Raw genomic sequence first — 21,664 nt, 5'->3', positions numbered from 1 at the left:
AGTCCTTACTTACTGTAACCATTGGCAGAATTTCATTTCCTCTAACATCCAGCTTTAAGCAGTCACTAATTTTTATCTACTTTCAATTTGTTTTGATTTTGATTTTGGGCCATGCCCAACAGTGCTCAGGAGACAAAGCTGAATTTAAACCAGGGACTTGACCTTGATCATCTGCTAGTGCTAAGAAAAATACCTTAACTTCTATGCTTTCTCTAGGCCCTACTAATTCAAATAAATTTTTGTAGACTTCTATAAATTCAATCTTGCATAATCTTTTCAAAACTCACTTATGTTATAGCATTTACTAGTATTTTTGTTGTTGTTTTTATTGCCAAATAACCCATTGCATAAAGATAATGCATTTAGTGTTTCTACTTATAAGTCTCAACAAAAGGGGAGAAAATCTGACAAAAATGGGTGAGGGGAGGAATGGAAAAGGAGAAAATTCTTATTTTCCCACCAGTTGCACCTAAGAATAAACATCAATATTCAAAAGAGCCATTATGAATAAATTAAATTATATAATCCATAATTAGCATGATGAGTGTTACAGCCCAGTGTCATTAGCACAAACAAACCTTGAATAGTTAGGTAAAGCCAGCCACATAAGGAAGACCATCTAGATCTGGTTGTCAGTTCTTACACAGAATTTACATAATCTTAGCTCTGTGTGAAGAGTTGTGAAGCTTTGCTGCTATCTAAACTCAGAATATTTTACTCCAAATAAGTCCCTACTTACTGTAACCATTGGCAGAGTTGAAGAGAAAGTCTGAATTGGTGATTCATAAACTTTTCCACTAGCTTCCACCTTCTGCAACCAAGAACTACATTAACAACTATGACAATAGTAGTGAGTGAGAGAAATAGAATGCCTGTCACAAAGACAGGCAGGGGGTCTTGGAGGAGGGAGACGAGAGAATTGATAGTGAGAAGGTTGAACTGGTGAAGGGGGGGTGTTCTTTTCTATAACTGAAACCCAACTACAAACATATTTGTAATCATGGTGCTTAAATAAAGATATTGTTTAAAAAAAGAAATATAACACATTTTGAGTGCTATGAGAAAGATCTTAGATTCATTAGGCATTTGAGTTTGACTAATTGGAGTCATTGCTGCTTCAGAAAACTTTTATTGCCAACTTTTTTTACAACCTCAACATTCAATTTTATAACCTCAAATGGGGTCAGTTAGACACAATTTGCTTATTACCAGTGTGCTTTGGGAAATTCTCTCTTAGTCACTGTTGCTTCACTTGTAAACTGATGGTGTTTCGAGATTCAGGCATTCCTAACAATCAGAATATTTTGAAAATTAAATGATCTGAAAGGATATGATATTAAATGATAAAGCATATATAGTTAGCACATATAAGCATACAATGATGTTAAACTTTGAATATATGAATTATTAAGTAAGTTTTAAGAACACATGTAGACATATATGTAGAAAAGTAAATCTAGGGAAGAATACAACATGAACTTGAATATTTTTCTGTCTAACTTGAACTATTCACCTTGTGACTAACTAGATATTTACAAATATCAAATATCTAATTGAATGTTTTAGATATTTTCCATCATAGTAATTCATAACTTTTCTCAGTGATGGAGAACATTTTATTGCTGAGAATTCTAATTATTTTTCATGGTGTTTTTTTTTATCAGGAATAAAGAAACCCTTGAACTCTTAAAATGATGCTGTTAAAAATAAATCTAGTGCTACAGTTTTTGATAGCTTCAAGAATAAGTTTGATCTTTTAATCATTGTGTTTATGCTGTTTTAAGTCTAGGCAGATATTCCCCTTCACTCCTATTGTTCTCTCAGCATTAACCACCACTACCTACACATTTTACATATTTCATTTCTGTTTCATGACAAACAATATTTAACTATACTAGAAGTGTACCTATTCTCCTTCTATATCTGCTGCTCTTGTTTTATAATCCAGCCAACTAGATCTTCCAAGGCCATATGGTAAAGTCTGAATAGTGGTCAGTCCTGGGTCAACAGCATACAAGTCAAATGCCCTACTGCTGCGCCATCACTCTGGCTCCTAGAAATTGTTCTTTTTTAAACAAAAATTAGGTTTATTGAATCAGTTTATATGCCAATATCCCAGTTAAGATATCCAATTTAATCATTCTAGTACAATTATACATTTGAGCAATCATTATAATAGTTTATTTTGGAATATTTTCATCATTTGGGGGGGGGTGTTTGCATCACACCCAGCAGTGCTCAGAGGCTCTATGCTCAGAAATCGCTCCTGGCAGGCATGGGGGACCATATGGGATGCCGAGATTTGAACCACCATCGTTCTGTGTCTAAGGCAAAATCCTTACCGCTGTGCCATCTCTCCGGCCCCTATTTTCATCATTTTATAAAGAAGTCCCATATTCTCCATTTATCAATCCCTAGCATGTTACATACTATCATACCGTCCCTCTAGCCACTATTTTTAGACATCTGCTAATCAACTTTCCCTCTCTATTATTTAGCCTCTCTGGATATTTTCTATAACTTATATAGTTCTTTAGACTGGTTTCTTTGCTTGGCATGCTTTCAATCTTCATGCCCATTATTTCATGGCTTATTCATTTCTTTTTATTGTCAAATAATATTCTTATATGGATATGTAATAATTATTCATTCATAAATTTATTGGCATTATAATTGTCTGCCTTTCTGGTTGTTATGAATAATGCTCCTAAGAACCTCTTTATTTTCCTTTCATTTGGACATATATTTTTATTTGTGTTGATTTTATACCTCAGCATCAGAATGGCTGGAACATTTGGTAGCTTTATGTTTAAAATTCACGGTAACTGCCAAAAATTTTAAAGGGGCTGTACCATTATTTATTCTACCAATGATGCATGAGGGTTTCAGTTTCTCTAAATTCTTGCCAATAGTTGTTACTTTCTATTATATTGATTATAACCATGTTAAAAAAGCCTCTTTAAACTGATAAATCTTTGTAGTTTTAATTGGTATTTTCCCATTGATTGATGATGCTAAATATCATTCAATATGCTCATTAGCCACTTTTATATCTTCTTTGGCAAAAATATTCAAATCTGTTTCATATTTTTAACTAAATTGTTTATTTTTTATTATGGAATTGTAGGAGTATTTCTGGCCATCAGATTTATGACTTGTAGTTATTTTTTTCCAATCTGTGTGCTGTTTTAATTTTCTTACTATTTTCTTGGCAGTGCAAAACTGCAAGAAAATTTGGAAAGTGGAGAAGTCCTTCCAGGTGATGCCAAAAGTTTCATTGGTTTAGCACAGGGGCCCAAGGATTAGGAACTGCAAAGTCAGGATCTCATCTCAGTAATGATAGGGCCCAATAAATTCAGATGAGAAATTAATTTTTGAAAGATTCCTAGAATCTATACTGCTGACTTTATTTATAAACGTCCAATCAAAATGTTACTTATGTTCATTGTGTAATGGTCTCCATATACCAACACTCTATTGACCAAAATAGCCTTTTCTTGGTCAAAATATTTTGGAAATTGCTTCATATATGAATAAAAATAAAAGGCAGTGATCAAAAAATTAATATAAGACATGTAATCCAAGAAAATAAGAGTACTGTGGAAATTTGTTTAATGTATTTTTAAACATTCATTCTAAATTCCACCCTTTTTTATTCGCAATGTTACATTCAAATGTCTCCTTAGATCAAAGACTACAAATATTGCCAAAGCATGTGATCGTTTTTAAGATGCTGACAAGTAAGAACCATAGACTCATATTTTCTTAAATCTGGAAATCATTTTCATGTGTAAATTAAGTAATAAGAGAAGCTAGTTTTTGTAGATGAAATACTAGATTTCTAAAAAAAATGCCAACATTTTTGGAAAAAAATAATAAAATGAGTGGAATATAACAAATTATGTCCTCATTTGGGGAAGCATTTTAAGGTGATGATAAATATTTTACCATGTAGAAACTATTATGCCATATTATTTTTCATATACCAATACTTTCATGTAAAATTAGATTCTTAATGGAACATCATGGTAATACAAAACAAGAGACCAGATCTTCAATCTAATGATGGTTCAATCCTATTAGAGTATTCTATCTTCCACTGAGCTCATTCAGAATAATTGAGTCAGCAAAAAAAAGTAAAATGAAGTACACAATGGCCCACAGTAGATGTAAAATTGAAACTTAAAATGAAGATGTTTGGGGTGCAAAAGAAACATACTGAGTGCCATATGAAATGGATATTCTGTTTGAAAAGAAGCATTATATACATAAATGCACTAAATGAAAGGTGAGGATAATGTAATAAGGAATAAATTTCAAAGTCATATTATGACTGTATTGTGCAGATCCCTTCAATGGCAACAAAATCACCTTTTCATTCCCATAATAACCAAGAATAGCAACCAGCTCACATCTTTATAGCAATGTAAACATGCACAGCATATCTTCCACCACTTATTTTATTTGCTTTTTATAATAAGAATATTAGATATGTATTATTGAATCCTTACTGTCCAGGTAAGGAAATTGGGACTTTGAAATAGTAAGTCTTGGTGAGTATGAGTGAAGAGTTTGCTGAATATATATTTTGTCAAAAACTTCTCCTGTCTACAAAACACTGCCATTGTCTGTCTTCTTCAATTTATGTCATTAAAATGAGAGTGGATTGTGTCTTGCCCAAAATATAGATAACTTTTAGCATGATAAACAGAGCTTATTTTTTAATTGATTATTTTGTTTTGGGTTATATCTGGTAATGCTCAGGCAGAGCTTACTCCTGATTTTGTACTGGGATGGGACAGAGTGTCACTCCTGGCAATGATCTTGGATTTATGCAATACAGGGGCTTGAACTAGGGTCACAGCTAAAAAGAATTCATGTGTTTACAAGCTTTTTTGGCCCCAATTCCAGTCCTTTAAATTAGTTATCTAGAATTCAAATTACACTTGTACCGTTTGTGACATCCATGATCTTGGGCAAATTCAGGCCTTTTTTTTGGGGGGGGGCACACCCGGCGGTGCTCAGGGGTTATTCCTGGCTGTCTGCTCAGAAATAGCTCCTGGCAGGCACAGGGGACCATATGGGACACTGGGATTCGAACCAATCACCTTTGGTCCTGGATAGGCTGCTTGCAAGGCAAACACCGCTGTGCTATCTCTCCGGGCAATATTAAGGCCTTTTTAAGCCTTAATGTCCTTATTTTTATTGTGACCAATGTTAATTACAAGTCTTTCACAGTTATATTTAAGGTACATAGTGACAGTGAATTAGGGCCATTCTCACTACCAGTGTTGTCCTCCTTCCACCTCTGTTCCCAGCATGCATCACGTAATACCTTCTTACCCCTTGGACTGCTAGTGTAACAGCAGCCCCTATGTGTGTAGCTTGTTATAGATTGGGTTATCTTGATTCTGTTGTCATTGACTTTGGGTTTCGTGTTTAAGTCTGATCAATTTTTATTTCTATCAATGTTCATGCGATTGTTTGTTCCTGGAACCATCCGCTTTTATTCCCCTCAATTTTTGAGGCAGAACAAGATGATTCAAGTTCTGTGGTTCTGTTGGGAAAAACAAAGAAGCTGAGAAGAGCCCATCTAGAAACTATAAATATAGATTTAAAAGAAGAAAGAAATAGGGGGAAAAACAAGCAATGATAAAAAAACAAACACACCACCAACTAAAAAAAGAAAACAGCAACAAAACAACACCAAAAGGAAGAAAAGAAATTAAAGAAAGGGGGCTGATGTGGCAAGGTTTTTTGTTTGTTTGGTTGGTTGGTTGGTTGATTGGGGCTTTTTTTTGGTTTTTGTTTTTGGTTTTTTGTTTTAATTTAATTTTATTTTTTGCATAGACACTGTAAGTGTTGGGAAAATTAAAAATGAATTCCTTTGGCCTAGGAGATACAGGGTTTCTCCACCCTGACGCATACTGTCATGGGAACAACTACAGGCTTTAGACATGCTCATTTTTGAACCCCAAGTTCTTTTTATGGTGTCAGGAAATGTTCTACTCAGTGTGGCTGTTAAAAATCAGTCCTTTGTAATTAGAGATTATGCTATTTGCACAGTTCATAGGACAAAGTGTAGGATAGAGTTTTTCGTTTTGAATCCAAAATTTCTGCTCCATCACAGTTGTTGTAGTCATTCTTCTGTAATTAGTGATCTTGGTTTTTGTACAGATCCTAGGATGGAACCTAGGCTAGAGTCTTGTTTTCTTTTTGTTTGTTTGTTTGGTTTTTGGGCCACACCCGGTGGTGCTCAGGGATACTCAGGGATATCAGGGGATACTCCTGGCTGTCTGCTCAGAAATAGCTCCTGGCAGGCACAGGGGACCCTATGGGACACCGGGATTTGAACCAACCATCTTTGATCCTGGATTGGCTGCTTGCAAGGCAAACGCCTTTGTGCTATCTCTCCGGGCCCAGAGTCTTGTTTTCTTGATAGAATTGTTTACAAATATGAATATGATATATTTCAAGTGATAATGAAGTACCTGCCACCTAGAAAGATATCAATAAATATTTGTAGTTACTGACCAGTTATTATTATTTGATCACACATAAAATATATTGGCATTATTATATACAACAAATATATTTATGTATTTTCTGAATACTGAGCTTGATTTCTGTATTATTTGTGATTTATAAAAGTAGAAAATATTTACGGAACTAGATATGCACATATGTTACATTATACAAATGCATGTAAAACATATATAAAAGCCTAGAAGATTATTGGTACCTTTAATAGTTAACAATTTTAAAATGCATAGACACTTGTAATTGTGGCAATTGTTTGATTACCTTAAAGTTATATTCTTTACTTAATAGAACAGGTGGTAACTATAAGACAAGATTTTTCAAGACCCATACTACTGACATTCATGTTACATAAGTTTTATTAGTCATATACTCAACATTATAAGATGTTGGGCAGCAACTCTGGCTTCTACCCCTCCCCAAATAATTATGACAAATGTATCTTTGAGAATTGCCAGAATTCCTTAGGCAGCAACACTATTCGTAGTTAAAAACCACAGCAATGAGACAGATTGAATCATGACTGTAGATTTAAATGTACATTTAAATGCTAACCTACAATAAATTTTAAACTTATTTTAAATTTTACAACAAGTTTTAAAGGTAGAAAAATACATATTTGAGACTCTAGAGGTAATACAGTTGGGCAGTTGCTCACCTTGCATTTGACCAATCTCGGTTTGAACCCTAGCACTTATATAGATACTTGTGCTTCGCTAGAAGTGTTCACTGATAATAGAGTCAAGAGTAAGCCCTGCACTCTGTTGGGAGTGGTCCCACCCCCAAGAAAAAAGGAAAGAAAAAAAAAATTGGATGTCCTCTTGCTTTAAACATTGGTGACTTTTTCATATAAACCACTTTAAGGAACTTAAGGGATGGTACATGAGATAAGACACTTGTCATGTATGTGATTTCAATGGCCATGACCCAATACCACATACTGTTTTCAGGCAAATTTTTTCAGGCAAATTTCCTGAGCAAATTGCAAGTAATAGCCCCTGAGTACTTTAGAATGTAACCTCAACCTTCCCCCAAAACAAAAAAAATATCACTTTCATTGTTTGGTTTAGTTTAATTTGGGGGCCACATGGGCCTATGCCAAGGGATTTTTCCTTGGTCTGTGCACAAGGATCATCATTCCTGTTGGTTCTAATGAGGCCAGATGGAATACATGGATTAAATAGAATTTGGTCAGCCATGTGCAAGGAAAGTACCATACTATACCTGTTTGCAATACTATATCTAGTCTCCAAAATCATCACTTTCAAAAACATAAAGAAATTTGGAAGTGTTACTTGAAATGTTTAACAATATTTACTACTTTAATCATCAGCTACACACACACACACACACACACACACACACACACACACACACACACACACACACATTATTGGTTCTAGAGATATTTGGTACTCCAACTAATCAGTCAATCTCCTAAGACAAAGATATACTTTTATTAGTGAATCCAAACAATAATTTTATATGTTACGAAATTCTGCAAAAAGGAGTTTCAAAATAGTTTTGCCCTCGAGCAGCATCGCTACCATAAATCTTTATCTTAAGCATCTATTTGGAAGGACACCATTGATTGGTATTGATAAATGCTCACCATTTTGCAAGGAGTTTATGACTTTGTTTCATATTCATTCTTGATATGAGAGATCAACATTTTGGCAGTTCAAAACAAGCAGCATGAGGAACATCCTTACATGGCCTTAAACATAGAAGCTATATTTTTTCCATGTTTCCTGGAGTATAAAGATCAAGAATCAGATAGATGTGAGAAAAGTAAGTTGTGTTATCAGCTACCACTCAAGCTTTCACATCTTACAATACTTTGCTCCAGGGACAGCATGTAGTTCCAGGACACATAAACTTGATGCTTAAATAACAAGTTCTACTGAACTTTTATTACTTGTGAAATAATTATTTATCCTAAAATCTTGAATAGTCTTTTTACTCTACCCATGCCACATCCTCTCTTATTCTGCAACCCAAATATTTCTGTAAACCTCCTATAAGAGAGGGTTGGTAATTAAAATTCTCATTAATTCAGAGTGGTGCTTGTAGAGTTGATGGTGCATGATAAATCTAAGGAAATAAAAGTGTACTAGCTGAGATACAGTTTTTTTTTTTTTGGGCCACACCCGGTGACGCTCAGGGGTTACTCCTGGCTATGCGCTCAGAAGTCGCTCCTGGCAGGCACGGGGGACCATATGGGACACCGGGGGATCGAACCGCGGTCCATCCTAGGCTAGCGCAGGCAAGGCAGGCACCTTACCTCTAGCGCCACCGCCCGGCCCCTGAGATACAGTTTTTTGACTGTTACTTTTTTATTTTGATATAAAGACTATGCACCTTACTACAAAAACACCCTATAATATTTGAAAGGAAAATATTATGAGAATTGTGACTATAAAGAAAACTATGCCTTCTCCCTGATATTGTTTTCTTTTGGTGTGATATTGAATATTTAATATGTTCATATTTAAAAATATGTCCATATTTCTGCTACTCATATATTTGTGTGTCTTTAGTTTCCAACCTGGGTTAAAAAGAGATTCAGTAAGTCACAGTTGCTATATATATGTATATATAAATTTAGTAACTTACAGCACCACAGTCTATTATTTCTCATTATTCTGTAGAATGATTTGGCAGAGTTGTCTCCTGGTTTGAGCTCTCCTTTGAAGTGTGTGAGAAGGGCAGAAAAAGCTGTCTCCAAGAGTCTTTCATTCTGCTCTACTTGGCTTGGGGCTCTGAGGTGATCAAAGGAAAAATGTAGGTCTTTGGAGGCTAAGGGTTGGGAGCCATGTAACATCACTTCTGCCTCAGCCTTCTGTGTAGAAAGTAAGGCACTATAATCCACATTCAAGAGATGGGGGAACAGGCTCCACTTCTTTGTCCTTGTTGTTGTTGTTGTTTGTTTTTGTAGGCCATTTAGAAATTACTCCTGCTTTACTATCACTTCAGTTCCTGCATGGCTCCACATCTTGGTGCGAGAAGCAACATATAATTTTTGAAGATATTGGTTCTATGATTGCTTTGTTGTCAAACCTTAGAAGGCAGGAAACTCTAATCTCTGCTCACTAGCTTGATTAAGATCTATGTAAATGTCCATCATGATGTTGAATGTAGGAACCAGAAATTCCCAGTTCCATGTAAGACAGAGGGATTTTTGTTAATATGTGAAATCAGCAAAAATGTTAGATAACTCTATATTATTTGTTTCATCACTATTGGTGTTTGATTAGATATCAGCACACATAGCGGGAGAAATTTCTATTACTGTAAATTTGTATTATTTCATCTTTAATATCTCAGTCTCAATATCTTAATAATGTCTTATTAATGTCTTCATATATCAATATCCTAATGTCTCAAAAATTATTTACTTTATATTATCTTATAATTTATAATTTATTTGGGTTTATAGTCTTAATTTTCTTTTGCTTGTTTGTTTACGGTTCATACCAGTAATTTCTCAGGGGCTATTTCCAGTTCAGTTGGATTCTTGGATATTTTGGGGGAACCAGGTGTTGCCAGGAATCAAATCAATAGTTTGTACATGCAAACTGTGGACCAGTAAATTCAGTTATGAGCTGAAAACCTTTAGGCGAATCATTCATTTATAGAAAATGAGATGTAGAAAGAACACTTGAAGTCTCCAAGATAACCTTCACTTCATTTTCTTATCTTTCTTCTCTCATCTGTTTAACTCTCCCTCTACTTTCTCTCTCCCTCTTTTACCTCCCCCACACAGAGACTTTTTATATTGCTTTTGCTCATATGTTTATCCTTTACATCTCATCTCTCATCTGCTCTCCTTCTCTTAACTACTCTCCATCTTTTCCCTTGATTCCTCCAGACACAGACTCACTGCTTCACTACTAACTCCATCCTCTATACTCAAAGCAAAGAAAATAAAATGATATATAACAAAATTGGCAGCTCCCTATAGATCCTTTGTGGATATAAATATTGAAATTGTTGGCTCAAAATGCTTCCCATTGCATCATGGTCCTGTTAATTTTGTTAAAAATTATTTGAGTTCCTTAATATTTTCTAGATAAAACTGGAAAGTACTCATAAAGCCTCTATCTGATAGAAAGAAGTGTTATGTTTAGAGCTAAGACAGTTAGAGTATGCCTTTTCGTAGAGCCAATTCAGTATTGTAAATCCTCAAGATGTGCTGGACACACAGAAGATCAGCAAAGCCAGGACAGTAGAAAGTAGTTAAGGGATTACAAAGGAGGAGGAGGAGAGGAATTCAGAGATAAGCTCATTCTGCTGGCCACTAGTGCCTGAATCCTTGATGATAGAAATCAATTCTGGCCACTAAAAATGTTGTTCACATTGTCTTGGCAGCTATGGTTTGGTTCACAGTGGCTGCTGCGCATATCTGCTGCTCCCACTGGCACTGTAGCCTGGCTGGGCCTTGGTGGTAGCAGAGGTTTTTGAGTGTCCATATGCCTGGGAATCTCATCATCCATGATTTCAACATCCCAGGCTCCAGCCAACTGTAGCAGATGCTATTGTTACTTCTTCTATTGAATAAAGTAAAAAACAGAGAGAGAAAGAAATTTGTCAATATTGTTTTTCTGCTGGAACTGAAATAAAAACTGTGTGCTATATTGTTAGATAGTAATCCATGTGCCAGACCCCTATTTTGTGTAACATGCTTACATAAGATGAGAATCTGCCTCAACATTGCTTAACATAATGTAAATGACCTCCTTCATTCTACTGTAGATGTGCTATAATTATAACCATTCAGACATCTCAATTTGGATGTGTGCTATTTTTTGCACTTGCAAAACCCTTTGCTTCTGACCATGCCATCTGCTGGGATTGCTTATAGTTCTTTCATACACTCAAAGTGTTTGCCATATTCCTGAATTCTAGATGTGAAACTCTGAAATCTTACACATAAACAAATGTTTAGCAGTATTTTTTAACTTTTTTGCCTGAATAAGTAGCATTAATAAAGTACATGTGATTCTGAAGCAAGTGCAACTGTGCAGAGAATTTATTCTCACCGAAATTTATGAAATAACACAAAAATTATAGATATTTTTTAAGAAAAATACACCAATGACTTCTATACTAAGAGTAAGGTAAATAATAATTAAGCAAAGAAAAATATTATTTTGCATATAGAAAATATAAAGTTTATACAGGATAATTCTTAAAATTCTCTCTGGATCCTGTTTATCATCCTATAATTTTTCAGCCTGAAAGGTGGCTGCTTAGATTTAACAATGGAAGACAGAAGTCAAGTCAAGTTTGGGTTCAAGCTCTGTTCCATTTATTCAAAGCAAAAGGTAGAATATTTATACTCAATTTCTTAACAAGTAACAATGTTCAGACAAAGATAACTTACCAAAAAAGACACAGGAGTAAATTGTTCAAGACATATTCTGACACAGGGCAGTTTCGCCTTTGAGGTTTTTTCTTATATATGAAGTTCATCTATTTAGGTAGGTCAGTCAGTATTGTTTTGGTTTAATTCTAGTTTATGTATTCTGAACTGGGGCCTGAAATGTTAACCCTTGATAGACTGCACATAGGCTAACATCAAAGCAAGATTTCAGAGTGAATAATTATTCTGTAAGACTAAATAAAGAATAATTGAATCTACACAAATGTTAAATCAGAGTTATCTTTAAAATGTCAGTTGAAGTTATGTCCCAACAAATTTTTATGCTACATCCCCTTTTTTTCCTGAATGTCTCATGGACAGGCAACCAAAGTTTCTCAGGGCCCTAATGCCTGTGAGTACAGTTTATTTTTTTCAAGCGTCCTTCCTTACAGATGTTGCTTTTCATGCTCCCTCTCTGTGAGTACAGGCTTTGAAAAGATCCTGTAGTAATAGACAGCTTTTGAAAAACCCTCCCTCAGACAGTTAGAGCCTTTTAAAACTTGGTGCCTCCCTAGGTTTCAAGGTCTGTTTACATGGGAATGATATAGCAACTTCAGGAATTAAAGAATTGCCAAATAAATACATTTTCTTTATAAATTTGAATTGCTTCACAACTTGAGTCTATTTAAACTATTTGAACTACATTTTAAATATTGTATCCCTGTATTTCTGTTCTTTATGATCTGACATTCCAAAGGAGCTTTATCTTTGGAAATTGGAGGAAAGAGGTTAATTTTTCTGGTATAATTTTTCAATTCAACATTTTAAAACATACTCAGACATAAAAAATGCATAATAATGGCCTGGATCAATAGTATAGCAGCTTCCTCAATCATTTCAGCAGTGATCCTTCAGTGCAGATCAAAGAGTAATACCTGAGCATATCTGTGTGGCCCAAGAAACTAAACAAGGGCCTGAGAGATAATACAGCAGGATAGGGCATTTCCTGTCATATGCCTTATCTGGGTTTGATCCCTGGCACCCCAAGTGACCCCCCCCCAAGAGTCTAGGAGTGATGCTTAAGTTCAGAGGAGGAAGCCTCTGAACACAGAAGCACAGAAGAATCTGGCCCAAAACTACAAAAATAAAAAATAAAACAAACAAAAAGACAAAAAAAAAAAAAAAAACACCAAACAAAAGGAATGTTTAATCAACCCTAAGTATCCATTTCCAATGCCAGGAATTCATATTTCAGGCAATATTCATTAATAGACAGAAATAAATTATTTTTCAAAGAAACTCATTTCCCATTTTAGTTTTTTTTTCCTTTTTTTTAAATTAATATCTTATTTAAACACCTTGATTACAAACATGATTGTGGTTGGGTTTCAGTTATGTAAAGAACACCCCCCTATACCAGTGCAACATTCCCATCACCAATGTCCCAAATCTCCCTCCTCCCCACCCTACCCCCACCTGTACTCTAGACAGGCTTTCTACTTCCCTCATTCATTCACTTTGTTATGATAGTTCTCAATGTAGTTATTTCTCTAACTGCATTCATCACTCTTAGTGGTAATCTTCATGTAGTGAGCTGGAAGTTCCAGCCCTCCTCTCTTTTGTCTCTAAAAAATATTGCAAGAATGTCTTTTATTTTTCTTAAAACCCATAGATGAGTGAGACCATTTTGTGTCTATCTCTCTCCCTCAGACTTATTTCACTCAGTATAATAGATTCCATGCATACTCATATATAGGAAAATTTCATGACTTCATCTCTCCTGACAGCTGCATAATATTTCATTGTGTATATGTACCACAGTTTCTTTAGCCATTCATCTGTTGAAGGGCATCTTGGTTGTTTCCAGAGTCTGGCTATTATAAATAGTGCTGCAGTGAATATAGGTGCGAGAAGGGATTTTTGTATTTTATTTTTGTGTTTCTAGGGTATATCCCTAGGAGTAGTATAGCTGGATCGTATGGGAGCTCAATTTCCAGTTTTTGAAGGAATCTCCATATCGCTTCCCATAAAAGCTGGACTAGACAGCATTCCCACCTAGCAGTGGATAAGAGTTGTTTTCCTCTCCACATTCCCACCAGCACTGCTTTTTCTCATTCTTTGCGATTTGCACCAATCTCTGTGGTGTGAGATGGTACTTTATAGTTGTTTTGATTAGCATCTACCTGCTGATTAGAGATGTAGAGCATTTTCTCAAGTGCCCTTTGGCCATTTGCATTTTTTTTTCGGTCAAAGTGTCTGTCCATTTCTTCTCCCCATTTTAGGTTTTAATAATCTAGATAGCCTCATTTAAAAAAATGTTTAAGTTTGATAGACATATTTAATGGATAGGGAACACATTATCACCTCCTCAGCTCCAAGTAAAATACTCCTGAATTGCATCTCAATGCCACCATAGTCAGTAATTTATATTGTTTTCTTAATCTGAATCTTAAGGTGTAGTTTTAAAATGTTTCTAGACCATTGAAATGACACTTTCCTCCCTCTTGGAGAGCTTATTTCTAATACTGTTCTTAACAAATCTAGACCTGCAGGTAAGGGATTTGCTTTGTTTTTAACTCACCACTTTTATTTTTTAATTGAATGTGTTTTGTCTTATTGTTTTAGGCTCAGTTCATTATACGCCCCATCAATGTTTATATTTTTGTTTGTTTTTTCACTTTTTGTACTTCACACTGACCTGGCTAAACTTTCTTTCAGTGGAAATGTGGAAATGGAGCTAAATTCATAGATGATTCTCTTAGCTAATTTAGAGAAACAAAATCAGAAATAAAAAGTAGCAGTTTTATAAACCCAAATGTTTCCTGTTTAACAATACATAATCTAAGAAATTATTTTCATAACCATCCTGGGTCCTACAAGATGTGCAAAAGAGTTTAAAAAGGGCTTCTGCCGTGACTGGCATACATAGAGCAGCTCATTTGTCCTATGTTCAGAATTGACATCAAGAGATTTTGGAAGAATAATTTTTTGACAGTTGGGCAGCTAAAAAAAATAGTTTATAGAAAAGGGGGGGGGAAGATTCGAACATAACACAGTTACTAAAAAACAGTGGTTATTTCACCAGTGTATGTGCAAATTGAGTCCTTATTTGTTATGCATGGAGTTTTACACAGAGCATTTTCTATAGTCAAATAATCATGGTTTAAATTAAGTTAATTTTTGTGGGTTTTTTTGTTTGTTTTGTTTTTGGGCCACACCCAATGATGCTCAGGGCTTACTCCTGACTCTGCGCTCAGAAATCGCTCCTGGCTTGGGGCACCATATGGGACGCCAGGGATTGAACCTCCGTCCGTCCTGGGTCAGTTGTGTGCAAGGCAAGTGCCCTATCGCTGCGCTACCACTCCGGCCTCTAAGTTAAATGTTTTATGTAATTTTTTTTTTGTTTGTTTGTTTTTTGGGCCACACCCAGCAGTGCTCAGGGGTTACTCCTGGCTGTCTGCTCAGAAATAGCTCCTGGCAGGCACGGGGGACCATAAGGGACACCAGGATTCGAACTAACCACCTTTGGTCCTGGATCGGCTGCTTGCAAGGCAAACGCCGCTGTGCTATCTCTCCGGGCCCTTTATGTAATATTTAATCAGCTCTAAAAATAGCATTTCTAGTGCTCGCTTTGGCAGCACATATACTAAAATTGAAATGATACAGCGAAGATTAGCATGACCCCTGCACAAGGATGACATGCAAATTCGTGAAGGGTTCCATTTTTAAAAACAAAACAAAACAAAACAAACAAACAGGGGCCGGAGAGATAGCACAGCACCGTTTGTCTTGAAAGCAGCCGATCCAGGACCTAAGGTGGTTGGTTCGAATCCCGGCGTCCCATATGGTCCCCGTGCCTGCCAGGAGCTATTTCTGAGCAGATAGCCAGGAGTAACCCCTGAGCACCGACGGGTGCGACCCAAAAACAAACAAACAAACAAACAAACAATAGTATTTCTATTGTGAACCTCCAGGAATGAATTTCTGAAATGTCTTTAAACATGAAACTCTCATATCACCCATCGGAGTCACTCCAATGAAGTACTATCATCAAAGATAATTTGGCATGTGGTATAAAACAGGATCAGGAACTGAAGTAACTACTAAGGAAAATTCACTAGTATCAGTAGCACTTACTAAAATATACTTATAATAAACATCATTTATAAATAAATATTATTAAAATATGTGGTGGTCTAGGTGCTGCAGAAAGTTCCCTTAGAAATTTGAGTGAAACAAACATCTCAGTTAAAAGACTCCCCCCAAATAATTTCTATACATATTCTATATAGAAGACCTGAGTTCAATCCCTGGACACAGAATATGATTCTAAACCATAACCAGGTTCAATCCCCAAGTACAGAGTTGTGAGTAGCCACTGAGCACCATTACATGTACTTTGCCAAAAATAAAAAGAGGTATATAATTAACATTAATTTTAGCTATGTATATTTTTTCATGTTTTTAATTTAAGACTAAGCTCATTTTTACTGTGGCTTATAATTAGATTCTGTTCATTTAATATAGACTGAAAAAAACTTAAAATAGGGGCCAGAGAGGTGGTGCAAAGGTAGGGCATTTGCCTTGCATGCAGCTGACCTAGGACGGATCATTATTTGATCCCTGGCATCCCATATGGTCCCCCAAGCCAGAAGCAATTTCTGAATGCAAAGCCAGGAGTAACCCCTGGGCATCATTGTGAGTGCCCCCAAAACAAAACAAAACAAAAAATCTTAAAATAATAAGACAAAATACTAATTTATTTGAAGAAATCATTTTCCCATTTACATATAGTTTCACCAACACCTAGTTCAGTGTAGTAAGGCAATGAGGCTCAAATCAATTTCTAGTATTCTCCTAAAGTAATAACTTACCTTTCACAGAAACAATGCTTTTATTTTATAATCATGTCTTAACAGTTGATTTGATGGTTAATTAAATTATTTAACTAAAATAACTAGTAAAATCCAGAGAGATAATAAAGCAGATATAGAACTTTTTTTTGCACAAGCATACCTAAGTCCAGAACTGTAGGTGATTCCCTAAGCATAGAGCAAGAAGTGATCCCTAAATACAGAGCAAGGACTAAGTTCTGAGCACTGCCAGCTATAGCTCTCCCTCCTCCAAAATGAAAATTTATCAGTAATTTATTAAAAGAAATTTTGTTACCGATGAAATTTTTAGCAACCTTAAGAAAGTAATTTATGTTTTATAGTTGAGAAAACTGAAGTTCTAGTATAAAAAATAAAATGGCCTAATATGACCAAAATTTTTAATTTCTAAATTTTATGTTTTCCTCATTTGCCAAATCTACTCATAAAGTAAGCATATTAGAACAAAATCCACCTTTCCTGCAAGGTGATAACAAAATAATCAATCTCTAAATAAATTCATAGCAATTCAGTATGTAATATATATAATTTATAATTTATTTTATATATTTATATAATATATATTTATTTATAGATTTATAAATATATTATATAATACATATATAATATTTATATTATAATTTATAATATATAATTTAAATTAAAATAATTTAAGCAGTAGAATATAAACCTTCAACAAAAGACATTTCCCACTATAAGACATAGGAGGACAGACAACATAGTGTCCTGTATTCCACTCTGGATCTTGTGCTACACATGAAAAAGATACTGAAAATACACCATTAATAAGTGATAATTTGAATGGAATTGTCCCAATTCAAAGCAGTTCCCAGAAAAAAAAAACATATGCAAGAATCCAATTGGCATACTCGTCTAGTGTTATGTACTTAAAAAAATAATAATGCAGTTCCTAAACAGTAATTCAGTGGTTTAGGCACTTGCCTTGCACACAGATAACCTGGGTTCAATCCAGGCACCCCATAAGGTCCCTGAGTTCCAAAATGACTGATTTCTGAATATACAGCCAGAAGTAGGCCCTAAGTATCACCAGCTCTGGCCCAAAAATAAAAATAATAATGCATTAATAATGATAGACAGTAACAGTAACATCATTCTTAAATGCAAATTTATTATTTCTTCTAATTATTTGGTTAAGAAAAAAGCTAAGGAGTAGGCTCTGGCCCAGATTTTGTGAGTGCTATAACCCTTTGGCTATCTCACATGAATTGGGTCAGGCTTTGTAAAAGTTGAGTCAGGGCCTTTCATTTTAATTAACATGATGCCTGGTATTAATATAAATGTATGCTGCTTCCCTAAGAATTATCAGGGTAATAAGCATCCCATGACTAATATTTTCTTCTCTAGGAGGTAGATTAAATCTGCACTGAGAAGCATTTAGAGCCTCCTGGAAATGGAAGCACCATATAATGTCCCTGATGTTAATAAAAAGTTCATTTTCCTTGAATGTGTTCCTTACTAAACAGCAGTTTGCCCCTATCTGATGACCACATTCTGTCCATTTCAAAACAGATACAGCAAATAAAACAAGCTATTGTATTTTGCTCTTCTCAGATGCATCATGTTTGCTATATATGTGGGTCTCTGATGAGTCAAGTCTTTGATTTCCTTCTCTTGAGGGAGTTCTGGCCCACTAAGAAAGGCAGCCTAGGGCTCCCAAATTGGCCTTGACTTCATGGGTGAGTTGCTAAAGTATATTATAGAATAAGCATTGCCAAAGTATTTTGTATCTCTTAGGGGGGCTGCAAAATGAGGCATTGCCATTAAAGAGAATTTTCCCAAGGAAATAGCATTGACTTCAATTAATTTATTTGCCTCCTCTGGTAAAACTAGGGAAAGCAATTCACCCATAGCAGCGATGGGAGAAGGAGGAATAAGCTAATAAATGCCCAGAAACACTCCTTCAAAGAAAGGAATATCTTCACAGTCAAATGATCTCACAATATTCTGGAGTCTTCCTGTCTGGTATTCATTACGGTAGGCATTTCAGGTTGTATACTCAGAAATATCCTGAGTTTATACTTCAAATTAAATGCCCTGTTGATTACTGAAATATAGTAATTTATAAGTTTCTTTAATAAAATGGTAAATTTTAAGATTCTGCCACTCATCATCTATATATTTTAATGCTTAAATTTCCATATAATTATATTTAATATTATAAACTGTAAGTGCTGTAATTTACTTTGACCTATGTTGCAGTTAGATACATTACTTGATCAGAACTCTCAATGACTCATTTTATGCACACGTATTTAGTTAATTGGTTATTTTTCCCCCTGCCTGTGTTTATATGTAATATATCCTATGAAAAAAAAAAGAAAATCAGCCTGCTTGCAGCTGGGTCTGGTAAAAGAGCAATTAGGTTCTATCAGTACAAACAGCTGTCAATAATGAGTTCTGAATTAAAATTACTAGCAAAGAAAGGAATCTAGACATCTGCAGGAAATGTGAAAATATTTTTATAACCTAATAGCTGAGATCTGGACAGGGGTATCACTGAGTTTTCCCAGCTGTACCTGCAGTGTGTTTTGAAATATGCCCAGACTTAAAAAACAGTGAAATTCATTGCTTAAGCTAAATTGCACTTTCTTAAAATCTTGGATGCTTTTCAACAGTATATATTTTGATTCCATGTAATCAGCATGTAAACTTTTCGTTTCAATCTATTTTACTCTGCCCCTGGTCATAAAATGCAGTTTAAAAATAGTTCTGTTATCTTTGGTTTGTGTCTTTACAATCAGAGTTCTGTTGCTCGCATATTTTTCTTTCTGCCTTTATAAAAAAGACTATGGCACAGTATCTGATTTATTTGTATTTGTCATTTCTTGCATACACACACAAATAATTTGCTAGTGGACTTATGGCACCTTAGCTTTATCACAAGATAGTTCCATGTATTTGCAGGTGTCTGAAGATAGGAACACATTTTTTTTAAAAAGTCGAATTTCATGTTTTTATTAAAATTTTTTGTGTGTGTGGTTTTTGGGTCACACCCAGCAGTGTTCAGGGGTTATTCCTGGCTCCATGCTCAGAAATTGCTCCTGGCAGGCACAGGGGACCATATGGGATGCCGGGATTTGAACTGATGACCTTCTGCATGAAAGGCAAACGTCTTACCTCCATGCTATCTCTCCGGCCCCCCCTTTTTTTTTTGGTGTTTGGGGCCACACCCGTTTGATGCTCAGGGGTTACTCCTGGCTAAGCGCTCAGAAATTGCCTCTGGCTTGGGGAACCATATGGGACGCCGGGGGATCGAATTGCGGTCCTTCCTTGGCTAGCGCTTGCAAGGCAGACACCTTACCTCTAGTGCCACCTCACTGGCCCCTAAATTTATTTTTCTTTAAACACCATGGTTATAAGGTTGTTTATAATACAGTTTGATTTTTTTCACTGATAGTTTTTCATGATTGAATTATAGTTATACACTGTATATACACTATCCCCAGTGTGCAAACCTCATGTTTTAAAAGAAATCTGCACAACATAAGCATAAACACATGCACAAGTATTTGGGAACAAATTTGGTACATATTTTTTTTTAACAAAACAGCATTTGTGGTACTCGCTTCGGCAGCACATATATTAAAATTGGAACGATATAGAGAAGATTAGCATGGCCCCTGCACAAGGATGACACGCAAAACAGCATTTGTGTACTGTGCTAAATTGCAAGTATATAGCTTCCTCACTCAACCATTTGTGTCACACCACACTCACTGTCTTTCAGGGTCTAACTATCCTCCACCATCCATTTTGCCCTTTCCAATGCCCATCACCTGTTCCTTTCTCTACCATTATAATTGCCATTCTGTTTTTGGAATCAAATTGCTTGCTTTGAGAACTCTTTGATTGCTTTATTTATATTCCACATATGAGTGAACTCATGAATTTTGTTGTTCTAGTTTATTTAATTTAGCATAATCCTATCAAGTTCCATCTATGTTGTCCCAATTGACATTTCATTTTTATACCAGAATAATATTCTTTTGTCAACATCTATATCACATCTTCTTGTACATTTATTTGTTGATGTACAATTAGAATTGTTTCCAGGTCTTGGGTATTGTGAATGTTGTGTAATAAATATAGGAGTGTCTGTTTTTCCACATAAGAATTTAATATTATTTGAAAAAATAAGGAGAATTCATGAGTCATGTTATAGTTTTATTTTAATGTCATAAAGAACCTACATTCTATTTTACATAGTGGCCACACCAATTTATATTTCCACCAGCAGTGCATATGTGTTCCTTTTTCCCCACACCATCATCAATAGTTAATATTTATTTTATTTTTTTATGATAGACATCATAGGTGGGATTCACATTTTCATAAAAATGAGCAGTGACATATCTTTTCAGTGATTGACCCTCTGCCTCTCAGCATAGCTATTAAAATTTCTGTATTCTCTTCCCATTTTTCAATTGTTTTTTATTATTGTGTTGCTATCAAGTTACATATTTTATGTTTATACTATTTGGTACATCATTTGTCCATTTACAATATGTAAAAATATTAGAAGAGGATAATATTCTTTTGTATTCAGGTATAGTTCATGGACCAGCAACATCAAATTTTGTATCTTTTTAAAATATGCACAGTCTTGGATTGCACTTCAAACCTGATGAAGCAGAATCTTGGGGGTAGCAATCAGTATTTTAAAACAAAGTAGAAAGCTTGGTTGAATGTAAAAGTGTTTAAACATCCAGCACTACATTACATGGTAATTGATTCATAGAAGAGAATTTCTCATTTTGTATTTATTGAATTATTGAATGTTGGCTTACATTTCCTTGGTGTATAGTCTCATGAGTGTGCTTTTCATCTTATTCCTTGCATAAGAAAC

General features: G+C 35.1%; 1 protein-coding gene, 1 non-coding gene and 2 pseudogenes across 4 annotated transcripts in view; all 4 read left to right on the top strand.

Annotated features, from left to right (window-relative positions):
• The window catches only part of PTPRD (protein tyrosine phosphatase receptor type D), a 1,813,832-nt gene that overhangs the window by 1,758,533 nt on the left and 33,635 nt on the right, over nucleotides 1-21,664 (top strand). The gene's annotated exons all lie outside the window — the stretch shown is intronic.
• On the top strand, nucleotides 14,802-14,911 carry LOC126032818 (uncharacterized; annotated as a pseudogene).
• On the top strand, nucleotides 15,528-15,634 carry LOC126026100 (U6 spliceosomal RNA). Its single transcript, XR_007501569.1, has one exon. It is a non-coding gene; the product is annotated as a U6 spliceosomal RNA (small nuclear RNA).
• On the top strand, nucleotides 20,377-20,473 carry LOC126027976 (uncharacterized; annotated as a pseudogene).

The sequence above is a fragment of the Suncus etruscus genome, chromosome 1 (genome assembly GCF_024139225.1).
Source record: "Suncus etruscus isolate mSunEtr1 chromosome 1, mSunEtr1.pri.cur, whole genome shotgun sequence".
In the NCBI taxonomy this organism is placed as follows: domain Eukaryota; kingdom Metazoa; phylum Chordata; class Mammalia; order Eulipotyphla; family Soricidae; genus Suncus; species Suncus etruscus.
Note: the sequence above shows the minus strand (reverse complement) of the source record. Positions and strands in the feature narration are given on the sequence as shown.